Raw genomic sequence first — 20,222 nt, 5'->3', positions numbered from 1 at the left:
CCCACTGCGTCTGTGGAGGCGTGCGTGTACACCTTAAAGGTGACGCGGAAGTCAGGCATAGTAACCACTGGGGCCGATGAGAGCACCCTTTTCAGGTACTCAAATGCAGCATCACATTCCGCAGTCCATTGGAAATGAGTGTCTTTACACGTCAGGCGGTGCAAGGGGGCAGCCTGCTTGGCAAAGTCCTTGACAAAACGTCTGTAGTAAGAGCAAAGCCCCACAAATGCCCGCACTTCAGTCGGATTCCGCGGTGTGGGCCAGGTCCTGACTTTGTCCGTGTTCCGGGGGTCTGGCTGCAGGCCATGGCGAGAGACAACATGGCCCAGGAAAACCACATGATCCCGAGCCGCCTGAATTCTGGAAGAGAGCCTTAGGTAGAGTGGAGAGGTGGTCCTCAAATGTGGGGCTGTATATCAGTACATCATCGAGATACACCATGCACACTTGCCACGGAAGCCCCCTGAGCACCAGCTCCATCATGCGTTGAAACGTCGCGGGTGAGTTAGTGAGGCCCATGGGCATCGAACGCCACTGGTACAGGCCCCTGCCTGTCGTGAATGCCGTTTTCTCCCGGTCTTCTTCCGCAACCTCAACCTGCCAGTAGCCATTTGAGAAATCCAGGGTGCTAAACCACAGGGAGCCTGCCAACGCATCCAAGGTGTCATCCACTCTGGGGAGGGGGTGAGAGTCTTTAATAGTGATGCAGTTCAAGTGGCGGTAGTCAATGCAAAATCTCCACTCACCATTTTTCTTTCTTACTAGGACGACAGGTGAGGCCCAGGGACTACAGCTCTCCTCAATTACCCCATTGGCTAACAAGGCTGCCACCTGCCGGTCCATCTCTTCCCTCTTCTCTGGCGAGGTCCGGTATGCATGCTGACGCAGGGGAGGATGGTCACCAGTTTTAATGTGATGTCTGACGAGTGTGCATTTGCCAGGCACCCCATTTGAAGTGCTAAATATCCCCTTGTGTTCCGCCAGCAGCGACACTAGTAGCGCCTTCTGTTGCAGACTGGCCGAAGATTCTTCCAGCGACACCAAGGGCACCACAGTCTGCGGAACAGCAGGGGCAGTCTCCACCGGGACCCATGGGGGCGACACCAGCTCCGAGTCATCCACAGAAAAAAATTCCCCCAAATGCATGCCTTCTCGCAGTATAACGTCCTTATCAGTAGGATTCAACACGCTTGCTGTGGTCACCCCGTCCTTCACCACTGTCACTGTGTGAGCCACCACACACTCGCTTTTAGTCTGGAGGTTGGGCGCCAAGTAGCCCACAAAGTCAGGGAGCTGATCCACAGGCCCGGGCGGGGATACAGTCATGGGCACCAGCTTCTCGATGAGGGGGGGCAATGTCACAGCAGTTGCAATAGAAACGTTACAACACTCAGGGATCAAATCTTTGGCACTCAGAAGGGGAATTACAGCGTCTTTCAGTAGCAGTCTGCCTCGAGCAAAATCCAAAAGGGCGTGGTTTGAGGCGAGAAAGTCCAGGCCTAATAGTCCCGCTTGTGTGGACTCTCTAAGCACATAGAACACCTGCTGCCAAGATTCACCTCCCAGGTGCAGAGTAGCGGTTACAGTGCCCAAGGTGTCGAGCATCTGGCCATTTACAGCACGAGCAGCAATAAAGTCAGCGTTCAAAGGTCGCCTAAGCAGTGCCGAAACAGCCATGCGCAACTCTGCACTGATGAATGACTCGGTTGATCCTGAGTTCACCAACATGTTGACTTCCATGCCTTCAATGTTTCCCCTCACGTATGAGGTGTGCCGCTGCTCTGTTGTGCCCCGAATCTGCGCATTGCTTGTAGAGGGGACAAATATTTCACTCACCATTGGGCCCATAGATACGGTAGCTGGTGTTTGGGCCGCAACATCAGCTACATCTCTTTTCCCGACTGGTTGGCTGGGTCTTCCCTCTTGGGGGAGAGAAAACGCACTCCACGCCTCCTCTGTGGTTCCTCATCAAAAGGACCCCTAGCAGATTGGGGACTCCGCCACGTTGGAGAGGCTGCTCGGTTATTGCAGGGCACCCGGGCATCCCACCTTTCCTCGGGTCCCCACACAGCTCTCCGTTCACGCCAGCCGCGGTCAGGTGAACGCCCTCTCCGATCATCTCTGGGGCGACGTAACTGGCAGCCCTGCTCCCCACAAGCACACTGACACTGACCTTCTCATCCTGGTGAGGAGGTTCTCAGCCTGCCTCTCCCGTCACTGGATCTCAGTCGGTTATTTTCCTCTGCCAGATGTCTCATTTCCATCCTCATCTCCCTCATTTCTTCATGAAGTCTGTCCATAGCTCTGTACAAACCACCTCCATCCGATATGGAATGCACCATAGCAGCTGCACCACCCCCAGCAGGGGGCTGCTGTACGCGCGTGTTGACATAGTCCATCTTTAACGTCTCTCTGGCCACTTCACAACGGCCAGCAATGACCAGAGCTTCTTCCAGATCAGTAGCCCCCTGTTCGTGACATTTGGCCCTCAAAGTCGGATCAAGTCCAGCCAGAAACCTGCGAAATTTCTCCTCCTTCTGAGCTATGTCACCATAGCCAGGGAACGCTTCTTGAACTAGCTTGCTTATTTCTGCTGCATATAATTCCAAACTCTCACCTGAAGCACGTGGACGAGCAGAGAGGTTAGCCCAAAAACAGTCCAGAAAATGTCTTTGTCCAAATGCTTCCTGCAACCTCTCCTTCACTGCAGAATAGTCGGCCTGAACAGCCGCTGGCAGGCTATCCCACAAGAGAAAAGCAGCTTTGGTCAGTCGCGTCGGCAAAAACCCTTGCCAGTTCGTAATCACAGTCGCCTCCAATGCCGCCGACCAGCGCCTTCACAGCGCCTTCACAGCGAACTCATATTGCCTGGCCCAGCAGGGAAAGCTTTGTTTCTCCTCTCCCGCGAAGGGCGGCGGCAGTTCAATCCTCACATTGCCTGCAAATGGCCTTTCCCTACGCCGCTCTCTGCAGTCCAGGGGGTCCTCGTCATACTTCCACATCTTGCCGTGTGTTATTGTCTTCATGCATGTAATTCCTGCCTACCCTCGCTACCTGCTACAACCGCACGGCAAAACCGCGGCATGAACTCCCCGACTCGTGCTAGCCTAACACTGTACAAAGTGAAGCTACGTGCGTGTTAGCAGTGGCTAACATGAGCTAACTAGCTGAAACTTTCACAAACTACCTCGACAGTCTCAAAAAATACACTTTGTCTTCGGCGGACATCATAGCAAAACGACCACCGCTGCCACCAATGTAACCGAGCGGTTATTAGTTCACCTATACGTTTTATGTGGCTACCAAAATAACAACACGGAGGTTCCGTTGTCTGAACCAAGACGGGAAATCTTTATTTATTTTTCTTCGTCTCTTGCACATTGTTGAACCAGAACAGCATCACAACTTCCGTTTCTCCCCCTCTACTCAACAAAGTAGCTTACATTGGCATGAATGTGTAACAACAACATTGCCAAAGCATCATACATGCTTTCTCTCTCTCTCTCTCTCTCTCGCTCTCTCTCTCTCTCTTGTGAACACCAGGGCCCAAACCTGTCCAAAGTTAAAACCTCCCCCCCTCCCGCAGTCATTCTGTGGGAAACGTAACTAGTTAGTTTTATCACCCACTAATAAGTAAAGTAATAATATTACTTTTTTAAGAAGTAATAAGTAACTAGTAATATATTAATACACTGGGCTGTTGTTTTGTCTTTTATTTTGATTTTCAGATAGATATGATGGGTTATCTGTAGTTACTGTTAAAGCTATCACAAATTACCCCCCAGAGTTGTTTCTGAATTAATTTGATGTTGGAATTAGTGCAGTTACAAAGTCATGCATGATGTTATTTCTACAATGCTATGTGTAAATAGTTGAACCCAAGTCACAGGAGATTTGTGAGGCAGCAAGTCTTCTTATCGTCTCCTCAGAGTTTGCTTTTTGGTGAGGCTTGCATTCTCTGTCAGTGTTTTCCAGACTGAGATCTCAGACTCAAAACTGACCATGTGAGATTTAGGTCAGCTTCTGCAAGACTAACCTTTAACCACTCAGCCATGCTGAATATGTGAGTGTCTGTGTATGCAAATGTGTATTTGTAATATTGAATGTGTTAAGTGTGCCAGTGCATGCTCTGGAGATGTCCTGTGGGCATTTGATCTCTGTCCGCCCTTTCTCATGTCTTCTTGATCTATGAGTCAGGGAGGAATGGAGGGCATTTCGTCCTCTAATGTGCTTTTCTTTGTGATGCGGTAAAGAATGCATATTCATTATGTGTACCAACCTAAAGGAGGATAGATTGGAGATTGCTATGGGCCGAATGCCAGGAGTTCCTCTAAAGCGGTCCATGTGCACATGTTGGTGTGAAAAAATTAGTGTTGTTGGATGTTAGTATGCTTTGGTGTGTTGGGGAATCTTCCCAGCCAAGAGCCTTTGCTTTGAAGTTGTGCCTTTGTCTATAGTAGATTGTTGAATCTTTGAAGCCACTGTGAAATCCTTTGTATTTGCATAAGCATTCACATCAACTGTAATTGTACGGTGCAGGCATGTGTATGTGTGTGGCAAGCATGTGTGTGTTTGTGTGCGTTGTTTGCACCCACATATAGAGCACCTGTCTAGTTGCCCCTCTAGCAGTTTAAATATTGGCCCAACGTGTCCTCAGAATCTTCTACTATCACCATGGTAACAGTGAACTTGGCTCAGGATGTCCTTATTTACGTATGCAAATGACATCCTGCAGCTCTCCAACTTGTCAATCCCAATCCACAAAAGAATATTGTAAAAATCCAGCCAAAAAGGTGAGTCTGTGCTACTTTGTCCAAAGCACAATATGTCATGTCCAAGTGCTCTCTGCAGAAGCTAGTGCCTCTGAAAATTTTTGAAGCCGTGGCAAAGTTTACATTACCTCATGGCCATGTTGGTGAGTTCTAAGGGAAAACTTTTATTTTGTTTATGTATTTATAATCTATATAAACTACTATAGCGTTATACCTGTGCAAGCAGACCCTCATGTATCTGCCTATTTATTTTGTTTGTTTACGATTGATAGAAAGGTTTTTAGAAATGAAGAGGGATGATTTAGACAGGCAGCATGATCCCTCAACTGTCTCCTACACCTTGGAAAAGCTATAGAAGTCCCCATTGTTTTCGTTCGTCTTTTTCTCTTCTTTTTTCTGGCCTGAGTCTCTCCCGAGCCTTACATCTTGAGGTTGCATTTGTTTATTCTCTTCTTTGTAAGATACCAGAAACTCTTCTTCTTTGTCCAGCTTCTTCATCTCTCCCCTCTCTTCTTCTATCTGCCTTTCTGTACTCCCCCACTTTCATCCATCTCACCAGGTCCTTCCTAAAGCTCCTTTCCCAAGTTTCATAATTTCTTTTTCTTTTACATTTCACTTCTGAAACAACTGGATTTGTTGTGTAATTCTTTACAATATGTATGTTTTAAAATGACAAATTATGCAATGGAATCGTTTAGCAAAAAATGCTTTATCTTATTCTAGGCAAGTTCGCATTGTCTGTTATTGGCTAATCCATCTGGGATGAGAGTCAGCACCTCAGAGTCTGATGGTAGTTTACTCTATGTGCTGGAAACAGGAAGCAGTTAAAGTATCTCTAAGTCCTTTTTAGAAGTCAGGGTGGGGCGTGAGATTGACAAGCAGATCAGTGCAGGACCGCCACTAATGCGGGCATTGTACCAACTAGCATGCCAACCCTCACCAATCGATCATAAGCTTTGGCATGAGGTTGTGGATGCAAGCAACCAAAATGAGTTCCCCTCACAGGATGTCTGGGCTGACCCTTTGAGACAGTGTGAGGAGCTCAGGAATTTGGAAGCAACTTTGAGAACATCTACTCTTTTTGCCTTTGAAAGAGTCATTTGCGGTGGTTAAGATATCTGGTCTTCTGACTGTTTGAGGCGTCCAATCTTGACCACCCTGAGCATACCCAGAATATGCTGGAGGTATTGTATATCAGATTTGGCCTTTCAACACCCTGGGATCACACAGGCAGAGGTGGAGGAAGTAGGTAGGGAGAGAGGCATTTTAGTTACTTGGCTATTATCCTGCACCCCCATGACTAGGAGAAAATGGATGAAGATGGAAAATAATGGTATCAGAGGATCCTGACAACTTGGGCGGTAATAATGATGGCTGAGATCCTGGTGATTGTCACAGCTTGTTTTGAATAAATGAAACACAAATAGCTCAGTGATCCTCCTCACAAAGCAATTTCAAAAAGCCTGATCAGTTATGGCAAACAGGAAACACTTTGGGCCTGACAGTGTGTATGGTTAATGACCGCTGATGAGTTACTCTTCTATCTCCATGAACATAATGGTGTGTGTGTGTGAGGAAGAGAGGTTTACGATACTGTTTACAGTAAAACATTTATTTTGAACAATGATATCATGTCAACTCCAAATGCTCCTTCTCTTACAGTCATTTAGCAGATGCTATTTCCTGCCACAGAGTAAACTAGGAATGAGCGTGCAGAAATAGTATTAAACCCAAAATAGCAAGACAGTGAGAAGAGTGGCAGAGAGAAAAGAGAGAGAATAAGATCATTGGAAGAGGACAAAACACTTGCTGTACCGACACATTGTCATTTCTCTACTTTCTGCTGCCGTTGACAGCACAAAGATAGTTTAGTTTTGGGGGGTTAAAAGGTCAACTTTGTGTTTTTGCTTAACTTCCTGTGCTTTTTCAATAAAAAGCCAATTACACTATACATGTATCACTAGACTATAAAAACCTTAATATCTTAAGATTACTGATTTTAAATTACTTTTGAGCTAACTACAACTTTTGCTCATTAATCCACAGTTTGGCGTAGTTATTGCACATGTATTTGCACATTTCTAGAGCAGGTTTAAAATAAACTTTATAATCACATACATGCAAATTTCTTCCTAACACAATATTTTTAAACTTACTTTTTTGTATTTTCTGTTTTGCTGTTGTGGATGGATTTTAGTAGTAACCTATGCCAGAAAGGTATGGTGGTGTATTATGTGTTATTTCAAACTCCAGATGCAGATTTTCAAAAGCGCATTCATTTTCTGCAACTTAATGGATTTGCTGTTTCAGCATTAATGTGCACAAAATACATAGTTTACATGACTCCTCAAACCTACTTGTGTTTTAGCTGCTCCTGTTACCCTTTCATTGCAGCTCATGTCATCATGCACACTTTTCTTGAGCTCTAATATTTTAAGGTCTGGTGCAAAGCTATGTTATAAAGTAAGCAGATACAGAGAGAATATAACACAGGGTTGCTAGTTTTTTGTTATTGTTTTAAGCACAGAAAATTAACACTACATACTTTTATGTATTCAATGAGAAGTTGGCTCAGAGTCATAAGAGATTGAGTTGGCAGGAGGATGAGGAGATAAAGAGCTTAGGTGAAGAATGGGACATATGAATCTTAAAAATTGTAATATGCAGCTTTCAGGAAGAAAAATGACTGATAAAACAATTTCGCCTTTTCCATTTTATGGCCACACAGAACCTTTTAAGTGAGGCGTATGTTAGATGTTGAGAGTATGTTACCCTTATTAAATACTGTAGGAAAGTAGCACCATTACAGCATAGCAGCAAATTACTAACCCCAGATGGCATTCTGTGGATCCAGTTTTTCCTCTGGTGGAGTTCTATTTACTCAACACTAAAGACAGTTAGTTGACTTCTAGAAGTTAAAAATGTCTCTTCATACATTTTACTCCTTTAATTGGTATAGTAGTTAACCATATCTACTGGTGGTGAAAATGGTTGCACAAGTGTAGAGAGTTCACTGCAAATACAATCACAAAAAGAGGAAGAATTACTGGGCTCATGAGCTCAGTCTTAATTACCTCTTATTTTAAAATCCCTATTTTTTTTTCTTTCTTGTTCTTTCACACTCTCACTGCGTTGACTGTTAATTGGCTTGTCTGTCACCCCAACATACTCAGTATGTGAGGAATATAAATGTAAATTTTCTTTTAGCCTCACTCTCTCTTTCCCTGGTTTCTTGTTTGATTTATATAAAATATAAAGTCTAAATACAATACAATAATTAATTTTTGACAAAAGGGACATCTGCACTTACAAAATGACTAGAGAGTCACACCTGAGGCATTGAAGTCTTTTTTTAAGAAATGGTAACTTTAGAATATGGTAAACTTAGAATAACCTCAGGCTTGACAAAATGATTAGAAATTTGCAAAATATTGCATGATAAACTTGAGTGTGGACATACTATTTTCCAACTGTTTCATATTCTGCTTTTCATATCTTCCATTTATTTCTCTGTCTCTCTCTCTCCTTTATACTTCATTCTCTCATTTTTCTTTTTCCTCTCCACACTTTAACCAAAACAGTATGAGAACTTAAATAATAATAATTTCTGGTGCTGCGTGCATCTTTCACAGTGGCACCACTCTACAAGGTCAGATTACTCATATATAGAGGCCACACACTTAGAGCTCATGAAGTATATGGAGCAGATCTGTGATTTTAATGTGTTGAAATGGAGTCTGAATTTTAGTGCTGCCATGTCTGAACCAATAAAAGCACTAATTACCTTCTCATTAACCTATGACTAGGTGTGTGTGTGTGTGTGTGTGTGTGTGTGTGTGTGTGTGTGTGTGTGTGTGTGTGTGTGTGCGCGCGCGCGTGCGTGCGTGGTTTATTTCAGGCTTTTAAAACTTAAACTTTGTTGCAGTATTACATCTGGGGCAAGTAGTGGGCTGCTGTGTGTGAGAGAAAGTGTTGACCACATAATGAGCAATGAAGTCTCTGTCCAGTCTTCTATTATTTATTTATTAAACCCCGCTGGTAATGTCCGTTATACTACAGACTCCCACAAAGCTGAAATTGTAGTCCAGTTTCCAAAGTTGTCCTTTTTTCCTATTAAATTTAGTATATTAATCTTCAAAGGTAAATTATGAATGAGAAGTGTGTGTGTGTTTCTTTTAGAATGACTGGAAGAGAGGCTAAGTTTCACTCTTAATCAACGACGATGTTTTTCTGTGAATGGATGTGGCTAGCTGTATGGACGGAATTAACTTCATATTTTGACAGAATAAATAAATAGTGCCTGTAACAAAAGATACTCTTACTAGTTGAATGATAGAAGCGATATACAGTGGGCTTTGTTGCTACATTGGCACGTTAAGTGCTAAGTACAATAGGCTCAAATCAATATGCTATATTTAAGGAATTAGCCTGCTAGCTTCCCGTTACAATGTTGACTAAATAATTAAATATAAATCAATGACAAAAACCCTCCCCCTATGTCTACATGATTAAACTTTATAATATTTGAATGCGTTTCTTGTCAAATCGCAGGCTTTTATTTTGTAGTTTTTGTGTGTATTTCCTGTCCTGACCGGCCTGACAGTGGAGGTTGCCCGAAAGTGGAGGTCTGCAGTTGGACCCGCTTGTTGTGTTCTGGGTAAATGTTCTACATCTAATATTCAGTTCAAGTGAAGACCACATTTACTTGGCACTGTTGGGGATCCTTGATTTGCTATTAGAGCAACCCAAATTATAAGGGCATGGATTAAATAGTAGCAGATTTGTCAGCTAAACATTCATTCTGTGAACTCTACTCCAACATAGTATTACAAAAATAAATTTAAAGATTAGTAATGCAGTTTACACCAAATTCCTCCCCTACCAATGTTATTTAACTTAAACCTCAATCTTCAACATTTGTTGTGTTATGGCGTCACAGGTTGAGCATGCCCCTGGACCCCACTTGGTTTGGGCTAATCCCCAAATGTTTACATTGTTTGCCTCTGCCCCTGCCGTGTAGCTAAACACACTTGAGCTACATCAAGATAATTCAGTAGCCTGTTGGAAGGAGCTTGGCTGTATCTGTGACAGCTGGGCTGGTGTCTGTAGTAGCATGTGTAGAGGCTCTGTAATGGTTATATTTAGCGCCTTATCTCCCAGACGGCTCTCTGAGCACACAGTCGCCTGGCACAGCAGACTATTGTGGTGAGAACTTCAGAAACCAGGAACAGTTAATGCCAGACAAACCTATAGCCTCAATAATAATCTTTTATTTGGAAAAGAATTTTGCTCAGTATTTCTTGCCCTTATGTGTGAAATGATTGTGTTCTTTTTGCAGTGGTTGTCAGTTTTATTTTACCCCGGTCTTGCTTGTAGCCTAAGAAATACAGATTTGCCTCATTTTTCACTTTTTTCAATTCCTATGTGTTTTCTCCTTACCCGTATTGTCTCTTTCCCTTCTTCCATTCTCTCCCAGAGCTAGTTTCCCTCAATCTGTGCGGCAGAATAAGAGTTGGAAAGAGGGTTTGTGTTTTTTGTGACAGTGTCTGATGTTCCTTCTGATCCCTCTGAGTGTTTGAAGCTGCATTACATCAGATTCTCTATACTGCCTCTAAAGCCCCTCTGTCATAGTTTATCTGTGTGTGAGGAGGAAGAGGGGTGAGCTGAGGCATTGATTTCCCATACATCCTGCATAAACATTTGAAACACACATACACACAACTAGTTTTGCTTGTATATACACACAGGCTCAAAACATGTGCATGAATGCGTGCACGATGCACACCTTTATGGTTACAGGTATGTGTGCAGATGACATCAGTATATTCTGCTACTGCTGGAACACCGGGCCTTTCTCTTCTGCATTATAGATGAGGAAGGTGTGAACAGCTTGTTTGCTTTCTAAATAAAGTCTTCTCTCCTCTCTCTCTCTTTGCCCCTGTCTTGCTCTGAGAGTTGTTGAATGTTGGCTCTTTACACCTCAAGACGAGCCAACACTTGAGCACGTCAGTGTTTTCTGCATGTTTGCAGTGTAAGAAGGATCTCTGCTGGTATTTGGTGTGAGCAGCTCTCATAGTTAATGCATGCTGCCCCTTGTATAAGGAAGTAATACGCCCTCTAAGCTGGAACATAATCAGGATACAAAAATACGCCCTCTAAGCTGGAACATAATCAGGATACAAAAACAGTAACTGTATTCAGTTACAGTACAAAAAATAAAGACGTAATCAGATTACAGGCACATTTTGTAAACATGGGGATTACTCATAGAGATTACTTTAAGCAGAAAGTTTCCATGAAACAGAAAATGCAGTGCTATTTGCCTCCATGTTTTTTATATACAGTATATGATATATGTACATTTTTCTGTGAAAACCCAAAGCTAGGGAGGGACGTGTCGCAGACATTGATTGGCGTCTACATTCGCCTTAGTGCCAAGTGTGTGTTAACGTTATACCCCCACCCCGTGACCAGTCCACACAAAGTCTGTGCGGACTGGTTCCAGCTATCAGTGAGTGAACATGGCAGCTGGACCTAGACCAAACACATCCTGCAAGACCGACCGAGGCTAGTTTGACTTCTGGGAATACATTACCGTGGTGGTTTTCTTGCCGGGTTTGGCTCTTAGCACCCCGGCACTGAGTAAGCTAACCGCTAGCAGCACGGCTAACCGACCGAGCTAACCAGCCACAGATACAGGTAGATACAGTTAGTGGTTTAGCAAAAAGTAAAGCTATCCATCAAGAAGCTTTGTGTAAATCAGCTCAGTATTGGATTCCCTGTTGCTCTTGATGCCATGTTCACTGGGAAGCTGCTGAGCAAGGTTTTGTTTTCCGCTTGCCCGCTTCCTGTTCACAACCAGACACTGCACCCCTCCATCACTCGATGGTGAGAACCCGCCCCGCCCCTTCCTGAAAACCTCCAGTGCTTTATACAGTGTAAAGTAAACACTAACACTCCCCCGGTGCTCCGAGCTCCCAATCGAGCAGAGCTAAAGCTGCATTTCGACCAACGGAACTATAGCCCATAACGAGGAACCTTTGGACGAACTCACTGCGTTTCCACTGTAAGGACCAGGGTTTAAATTTAGTTCTAGGGTCTTTGTTTTACTAACCTTCCAAATTGTCGCAATTTTATGTTTGTGTTTCTTTCTCTGTGCTGGAGTTATTTTAAGAACTTGATGGCTTTATCCATTTTGTTAATGAATTTGTAACAAACTTTATAGTGTGTCTCTTCATTATACTCCCACACAAAAAAGCTGTTTAATGGTCAAGCATAGCCTATAGTTTTTCGTTATATTCCAATCAAATCTGATGTTCATTCATAAATTTTGCTCATGGATAGTGGTTACTAAATAATGATGCCTGTGCATTGCTTTGTAGGAAATTCTGTGAATCACGTAGTTGAGCCAGAGCAGCAGGGGAACATCAGAGAGAAAATTAGAAAATATTTACTCCATATTTCTAATAATTCTATATCAAATATGATTCAGTTTCACCAAAATCAGTGAAAAAAGTTGTGTTTTTGTACAGTAGTCAGTGGGGCCCGGCCCCAGAAGTACTTCAGCAGCATCATATTGAGAAATCTTTTCACTGGATGGTAATTGAATATAGCAAGCGCAGAATGAGTCATCAGTATCTTAAAATGGTTTTCCAAATTACAAACTCTTAAATGTCATCAAGAATACCTACAAAACAATGTTTTTGTCATTGATGGGCCAAAACAAAGCAGATCATATAAAACATTTAAACATGGATTTTGGGAATGGGAGATTTTGTTGTTCTATGTTTCTCTAAAAATAGGTTACACTGAGCAGACAATGCATCATTGATACTTCTCTTGTCTTCATTTGCCTATTTGGCATTGAAGTAATCCGAAAGTAACTAAAAATAATTAAAGATTATATTACTTTTATTTTGTGGTACTTGGATTACGTTACAAGTAATTAGTAATTGTACTGGATTACATTTTTAAAGTAACCCTCCCAAACCTGTTTATACACACTAATACCATTGTGTATTGAGCACTTCTATTAATGAGACATTAAGGCTTAAAGTGAAGTTGCTACCTCATCAAAAATCAGAATTCCTTTCAGAAAACCAGTTGCAACATTATGTCCATATCCACGATTATCTTCCGCAATTCATCCATCTCGGATGCTCTCCACTGATCACAGAATGTCCGAAGAAGAGCGTTTGACAATGATCATTGACATTGTGCATATTTCCTTTTGTGCTCCTGATTTGGTTTACGTCAGAGCAACAGAATATTATAGTCTGAATGAACAAAATCAGACATGCAACAAAGTGCAGAGCCATTTCAGTGACATTTATTCACAATAAATCAAATGTTCTTGTATATACTGTTCTGCTCCACAATCTCTTTAAGTAATAGTTTGATATACTAAGAGAGAGCTTAGTGTGGCTAGATTGGTGTAGAGTTTCCAATTCTCAACCCCTCTGTCAATTATCTCTTGTCTGTGTCTGTTTGTGTTGCTCTGTCACACTCTTACTGCGCTCTGGGTGGGTGAATCACAAGTTCCTGCACCTTTGTATAACCTTTATCCAGGCTGGACCAGCTGTCCTTTCTATTCCTCTCTGGTTTATTTTCTCTGGTCAGACTTGGACAGAGCTGGGTCGGAGGCCATTGAATCTCAGAGAGACAAAGAGAATGATAGAAGGAAGAGTTGCTGCTCAGTTTGCCAGTGCAAATCATGCTCACAAACACAAGCACACTTATATATACGCTTAGCTTTACCGAGAGAGACTTGTTGATCTGCTACATCACATGCATGCACTACACATAAAAACAAACAAACAATGAGAGCATTGCCTCTCTGCTTGACTAGATGGCAGTTAATGTTCTGTGAATGACTCTGGGCTTGTCTCTACCTCATGCTGAGGTTGATCCTTAACCTTGAATGCTTATATGCTCACCTTATGGACACACACACACACACACACACACACACACACACACACACACACACACACACACACACATACACACATACACACAGGCATAACATGGTCTATGGAATCCACATTATTATGGTGTGTGATCTCTATTGAAATCATCCCTGTCCTGGACCTATTCCCACGTCAGTCAACCTGACCACCCTGAATGTCAAGGAGAAATGACATATCAGTCTCCCATCAATCTGTTTGTCTCCCTACCTCACCCTCATTCCCTTGTCCATGAGGTCAGTCAGTATGGCCCCGAGGGGGGAAGATAGCTAGAGGTCAGACCTCCCTCCTTCTCTTCTCTGTTCCTCTCCAACTTTCTGTCCACCCTGCCCAGTGGGACATAGGGTCACTGACTGACATTTATTTCCACAGATATGGAGTATGTTTTCAGACTGGGAAATGGGTTATTGTCCATGTATTGGGGTGTGTGTGTGCGCGCGCGTGTATAGCTGTGCCATTTGACGCTGAATAGAATACTTTTTGCAGCTCGTCCACTAATGGTGAAATATGCAGTTTGTACAATTTTCAAAACACTGAACTGCTTCTAAAATATTACCAGCAAAGTATCAGTAGGTGAAGCTCCAGTGTGAAAATCCCATTACCAAAGATCAGATTCGGACATTTAGCGCTTTTAAAATCTGAAGTCTCAACCAAACGTGGCTCTGAAGGGTCTTTGACTTCAAAGTAGCAGTAATCTCAAAGGTGCATATCACAACACCGGGGCATATAAAATGAAAAACTTTCTGCATGGCCAGATATCGATAGAAGCAAGTGAAATACTCTCAACACAATGTCCATTTACTATCTTTAAGAGCTTTCAACCAGATCTCATGGTCTTAATCATTTACAGTATATGACCAACTTTCCACACTTAGGTCATGTGATTACATATACATATTTGTACCAATTCTATTTACTACGTAGAATGGCACTCAGAGAGACCAGACCTCCACCAAGGCCAATTAATCCAGTTTTGCAAATCTGCAAGCACATCAGTATTTCTAAAACTATTAGAATTACAGTATGTCTAAATTTGGATGTGCCTAGTTGAAGCCTCATCATCTCAGCTGTTTATTTATCATGTACTTTGAAATCCTATGACCTTCCTCTAAGTTTAATGAAAATCTGGGCAGTAGATTTTCCTTTATCCTGCTGACAGACAAACAAACAAGCGGCACAGATAACATAACCTCCTTGGCAGAGATAATGAAGGCCAAAAGATATGTGTGTCAGCTCTGAAAAAGCTAGTGAGTGCACCCTGAGATTATATTGTCACATATATGCACACATCTCAAGGTCAAAAATAAACTTTAAAGCTGAATTGTTTATTTGTAAGTTGGGTGAAAAGACCCTTTATAGTCACCTCAGCGACTTGTTTGATTGTTTGGAACAAATGTATTGTAGAGCCTAAAACCCGCATCTGTCACAGGATGCAAAATAATAATTTTCACACACTATTTAGCTTTGAGAAGATAGAGCAAGAGGCCGCTTATGCCCAAACAAATATTATCTAGATATATGTAGCTGACAAACTGATATGTAGCAAAAAACTGCACATGATTATAGTAGTTTGGCATAAATAATTCGGTCTCAGGGTTCACTTACTATCTTTTTCTGTAGTTTTCAACCACGTCAGATGAATAGAATAGAATTTGCTCACTTGTCACAGAGATGGATCTGCTCAGTAACCATGTGTTACAATTGAAAGGTCCATAAAAACCTGCGATTGTTGATGCTTACAGCTTATTTGTGGGTTTATATGCCTGTTAAAAAACATCCCAAAACATAGGCTAAACAAGCCTTGAAATATCTAGTTAAAAAATAAGAAATAGAAGGAATTGATTTGAGAAAGGGAGATGGTGAGTGAGCATTAAAAATGACCTACACAGAAACTTGACATTATTTTTTCTGTCTTTCTTTGTGGTGATTTAATTAAAAAAGAAAATAGATACACCCCTCAGCAGCATTCAGGTCGTGGTCTTGCATTGATTTTATGTACTGTTGAATTCTGAAATGTCATTCTTCACAGTGCGATGGTCTTCAAAGTGTCACAAATGTAGCATGTTTGATAGCTCCATATGAAGCTACGTCCCTCATTAGCACTGGGGTAGGGCTTATCCAGGCTGTGATAACACAATGACATTTCATCTTCTCAAAGGGTTACCGAAAGTTCTACTCTCATACCAGCAGATGGTAAAGCCGCCCATCTACTGCAGCTATAACATTTAAATGCACCAACACATATGCAAACACAACACAGTCCCTGTCCTTTTTCTTCGAGGTCATATTGCTATGCTGGTATGCGCTCAGTGCTTTTATCAGTGGACTTTTACCCACCCCCTGCAACCCCCATCCTCTCACCTCAACCCAGCAGTCAGATATCACAGCCTACCCCTGAACCCTGCAAGCTGCTGGGGTAGCCAGCTGCTCATTCCACCTCCCCCACACCACCACCACCACCTTCCACCACTGTCGTCAAATGAACCATTTCACCATTGGGCATGAGTTGCGTGGACATCAGTATGTTTCACAAGCTACAACGTGTTTTGGGTCTTATTCTTATTCTTGTGTGCAGGCAGGTGTGAACATACGAATGAGTTAAAAGGGAGAATGAGAGGGATATTGTTAAGGCGCTGTTTACAATAGAGATAGAGTCAAGATGGGTTTATCAGTGAATAGTTCTGCAGGCAGCTCATGTCTGAGGGGCATTTAATTAGATCTGGCCAATTTTCTCACTTGCCCTCCATCCCACCTATGTTTTTCTCATTTTTCTCATTTTTCTCTCACTCACACTCACAATAAGATGAAGACACACACACCATTTTCAGCTGTTGCCAGTTAGGGATGACCCCTATAGCTTGTTAGGAGTGCGGTTGAAGCAGAGTGCGAGTATATGCACACACATTTATATGCCTGTTATGTGGAAATATGGCGGCGGATGGGCTACTTAAAAGCTGTCGGTTGGAGACTGATATGTAAAACAGGTCACATCAACAAGGACGTGTGTGTGTCAGTGCATGGATGTGTGTGTGTGTGTGTGTTTGTGTGTGTGTTTGAATATCTGCTGACATAGGCTATGTGCCCTCCAGCAGTTCTCTTTGCTTACCCAACTCTTATTAAAGCAGTAAATATGGCCGGGACATAAATTTGACGTCATGATTTAATTTTCTCTCTCTGTCCCTCTCTCCCCCTCCCTCTATATCTCACGCTGTCTTTGTGTGTGTGTGTGTGTGTGTGTGTGTGCTGATGCCCATTAATATGGCATTAAATGTAGCCTTCTAATGCCAAGAATTGCTGGGGGGCAAAGTTTGATGCATTCTGTTCCAGGGTGCTCCTTGCTCTTTTGAAATATGCCCACTTTTCCATTCCCCATCAATCTAGTTTAGAGATGGTGATTTATCGTAGGAAGTGTGAGTTTTTATGAATGTGTGTAATTGGAGTTTTATGTAGATGTTCTTGGGCTGTTAAAGAGCCAAACACGCTCCAGGTGTTACTGCACCCCCCGCTCCCATCTTAAAGGCACTTTGGAAGGCTGCAACACAGTGTGATACAAGAGGATACACACACAGAAGATAACACGTACCTATGCACTGCACGCGGCCCTCAATTTGCTGGCTCCTTTGCAAAAGTTAGGACAGCAGCCTATAAAAAAGCTGGCAGATTTGTTGTAAAGATAATTAATTCCCTCTTTAATTTGGAGTTTAACTTGGGATGAGATGAGATTTAACTGCTCCAAGTAAACCCATATCACACAATCACCTTCCTTATGACATGTTTATGACATAAACCTTTAATTTATATAGTCATTTAGTTTTATTTTCTGTGTCATGCCAAAAATTACTGTATATTAAATACAAATACAGGAAGACATCTTTCAGTAAAATCAAAAGAAAGATGTCAATTATACCATTCTGCATATTTTATACATATATTTAGGTACAAAAATTCATAACAATTGTGCACCAAATAGCTGATGGAAGAAAGAAAGAAAGAAAAAGCTTCTAAAAGTTCATGATAAAAGGCTTTTTTTCCTCACATTAAAGGTGCACTGCACCGATGTTATACATTAAGAACAGTTTAATCCTCACAAGGAGTACTACTCACTGTAGGTAATTTTTTTCTGTAATTTAACCTACATTGTTATTGCTCTTAATCCTAGATTTCATATCTTGCCTGTTAAAATTGTCTTTGGGTTCAATGGCCAATGCAGCATTTGGACAAAGGAGAACAGATGGAAATTTTCCCGGGTCCAATGACAGTGTTTCAAAAGGCTTGTTTTTTCATATTAAAGGGACATGGGGTAAGTATTTGAAAATATTATTGTTTGGCTAACACTGGCATATTTACATTGGTGTTCATTCATGTGCACTCTACCTGTGGAAATATAAAAGTACTTTCTAGTTTAACCTTTTTCATTTATAGTGGATTCACTGCAACCATAAACTGCACCCTCTTCTAACTTCATGAAAACATGACTAACCTAAATAACATGTACTGTATTTAGTACAATTTTCAAGTTCAATTTCAAACACTTATTTATCTCCAAGGGGCAATTACAGAGACCCGTAGATTGGCACAAGTTAAATTAAGAAACATCTTTCATAATAAACATAACCTAATAAATAAATGCAAGTATTATGTGTGTTGCGTACATGTAAATATTATATGTGATGTGTACAATTTGGAATATGAAGGAAATAAGCAGATTAACATTTATGAGCCTGTTGTCAACACAGGTGTTTGTTAGACAAATCCTCTCTAAGTGAATTCGTCTCATGGCCCAGCGAGAAGCCGCTTTGTTTCTGACAAGTATTTACTCCAACATTAACGAGCCCATTAAGATCATATCAAGCCACAGAACTGTCATGAACAACGTTGTTCTCTTAATTTACCCAACACTGTGGCGCTTTATATTAGCGGTAATTCTGCATGGGGTGTGAGAAGATGGGCCCGGGAAGCGGAGGTATGGTAAGTGAGCTAGGAGAGGAGGATTGGAGGGAAATGACATAAGATGAGAACACCCCAAATGATTTATATTGAGACTGAAAGGAGGGTTTAGAACAGGTTTAAAACATCAGGTTGCACTTTTAATTGTGGTGAATTATATTACTGTATGTGGAACCTGGGAAACACACAAATGACATACACTCAAAACTAGTTTCCTTGCTGAATAGCTGTGAAGGGGGTTTCTCCGACTTGTGAAAGATCCATTTGGGGCAGTGCAGAGAAAAAATGGGATGGAATGGCACAAAGGAAAGAACACTTTGCCTTCTCTCTTAAACCCCCTCCGTCTTTTCCTTTAGTCTGAGACAGAGGCAGACAGTGAAAAGAGAGCATAATATGAGTGTGAAAGGAGGAGATGATAAAAGCTGAACACCTCAAGACTTCAGACGGGATCATGGTTTTCATCACTCAGCTGATAGAAAAAACAGATAGACTTTTTGTGAATTGTTCTGTTGAATATGATCCTGTACTGCAGAAATGAGAATGTCCCAGCTTTGAACAAGAGACATGATGTTAGAATGACTTTCTGTTGAGGTTGCCTTGTAGAATTAAGTTAAACCATGTCGACGCTCCTTTGTATTGTTGAACGTATCCTACTGAGTTACTCATTTTGAATATTGCCTTTTCTTCTTAGCTTATTTCCCCTCCTCCTCTCTTCTTACCTCTTCTCCATACTTCTTCTTCTGTGGTTTCCTGGGAACCAGTTTGTGACTAAATTCCCTTTAGCGATAAGGGAATGAGAAACATTTAATTTACCTTTTGGATTGATGTAAATAATTAAACAGCATTAATCACTGAGAAATTGTTATTATCTTTGCTCATGGTTTAGTGGGCCTACATGTCATATCTCTGGTCCCCAAGTGAAAAATCTAAACTGATTGCAGCAGCAGTCCTTTGTCTTATTTGTTAGGAGCCAAGTGCTGTATCACTTTCAGTTAAGTTCAGCAGGGAAAGCATACTGTAGGTGCCTGACACTAGCAAGTAAGAGCTAATCATGGAGCTAAATGAAGTAATATACAAACCCTTTATACCTGGTGATTCACAGATGGTGAGTTTTAAGGCTACATTTATAGTACATTATTTGGTATCTTTGGAAACGCTGTGATTTCCTGTGGGTTTGAACAAATTTTCCCCGCACTGCTGTCCGCAAAAAAAAATGTAATTGTATAAAAAAATGTCCCATGGTTTTGGTAGTCCTCCATTAGACTAACCTGCCACTTCCATACTGATGAAATGTGGTGCTATAAAAATGTCTGTCTTCCCCTACAGCCTTACTGTGGTATGTGTTACCTTTCATACACTGAGCTGACAATGTCAGACTAGTTATATATTGCTTGACGAGCAAGTTGTTCTGACAAGTAACATCATGTCACCTGCGTGTTGGAAATATCAGTGAGTGTGAGTGTGTGATCAAGAAAGGAGGGTGTGCTGTATGACAGGGACAGCACTTTCTATAATCCACACATTGCTGAGATGTGAC

General features: G+C 41.8%; 1 protein-coding gene across 2 annotated transcripts in view; it reads left to right on the top strand.

Annotated features, from left to right (window-relative positions):
• The first annotated feature begins 4,722 nt into the window (after nt 1–4,722).
• LOC123986352 (IQ domain-containing protein J-like) overlaps nt 4,723–20,222 on the top strand; it is a 60,397-nt gene continuing 44,897 nt past the window's right edge. The window contains exon 1 of one of the 2 annotated variants that reach the window (XR_006828855.1): nt 4,723–4,793. The gene's annotated coding sequence lies outside the window, so the exon portion shown is untranslated. The remainder of the gene's footprint in view (nt 4,794–20,222) is intronic. The other variant, XM_046074563.1, reaches the window with a different exon arrangement.

This window comes from Micropterus dolomieu, linkage group LG17 (genome assembly GCF_021292245.1).
Source record: "Micropterus dolomieu isolate WLL.071019.BEF.003 ecotype Adirondacks linkage group LG17, ASM2129224v1, whole genome shotgun sequence".
NCBI lineage: Eukaryota > Metazoa > Chordata > Actinopteri > Centrarchiformes > Centrarchidae > Micropterus > Micropterus dolomieu.
The sequence above is the reverse complement of the archived record's forward strand: the minus strand, read 5'-3'. Positions and strand labels throughout refer to the sequence as shown.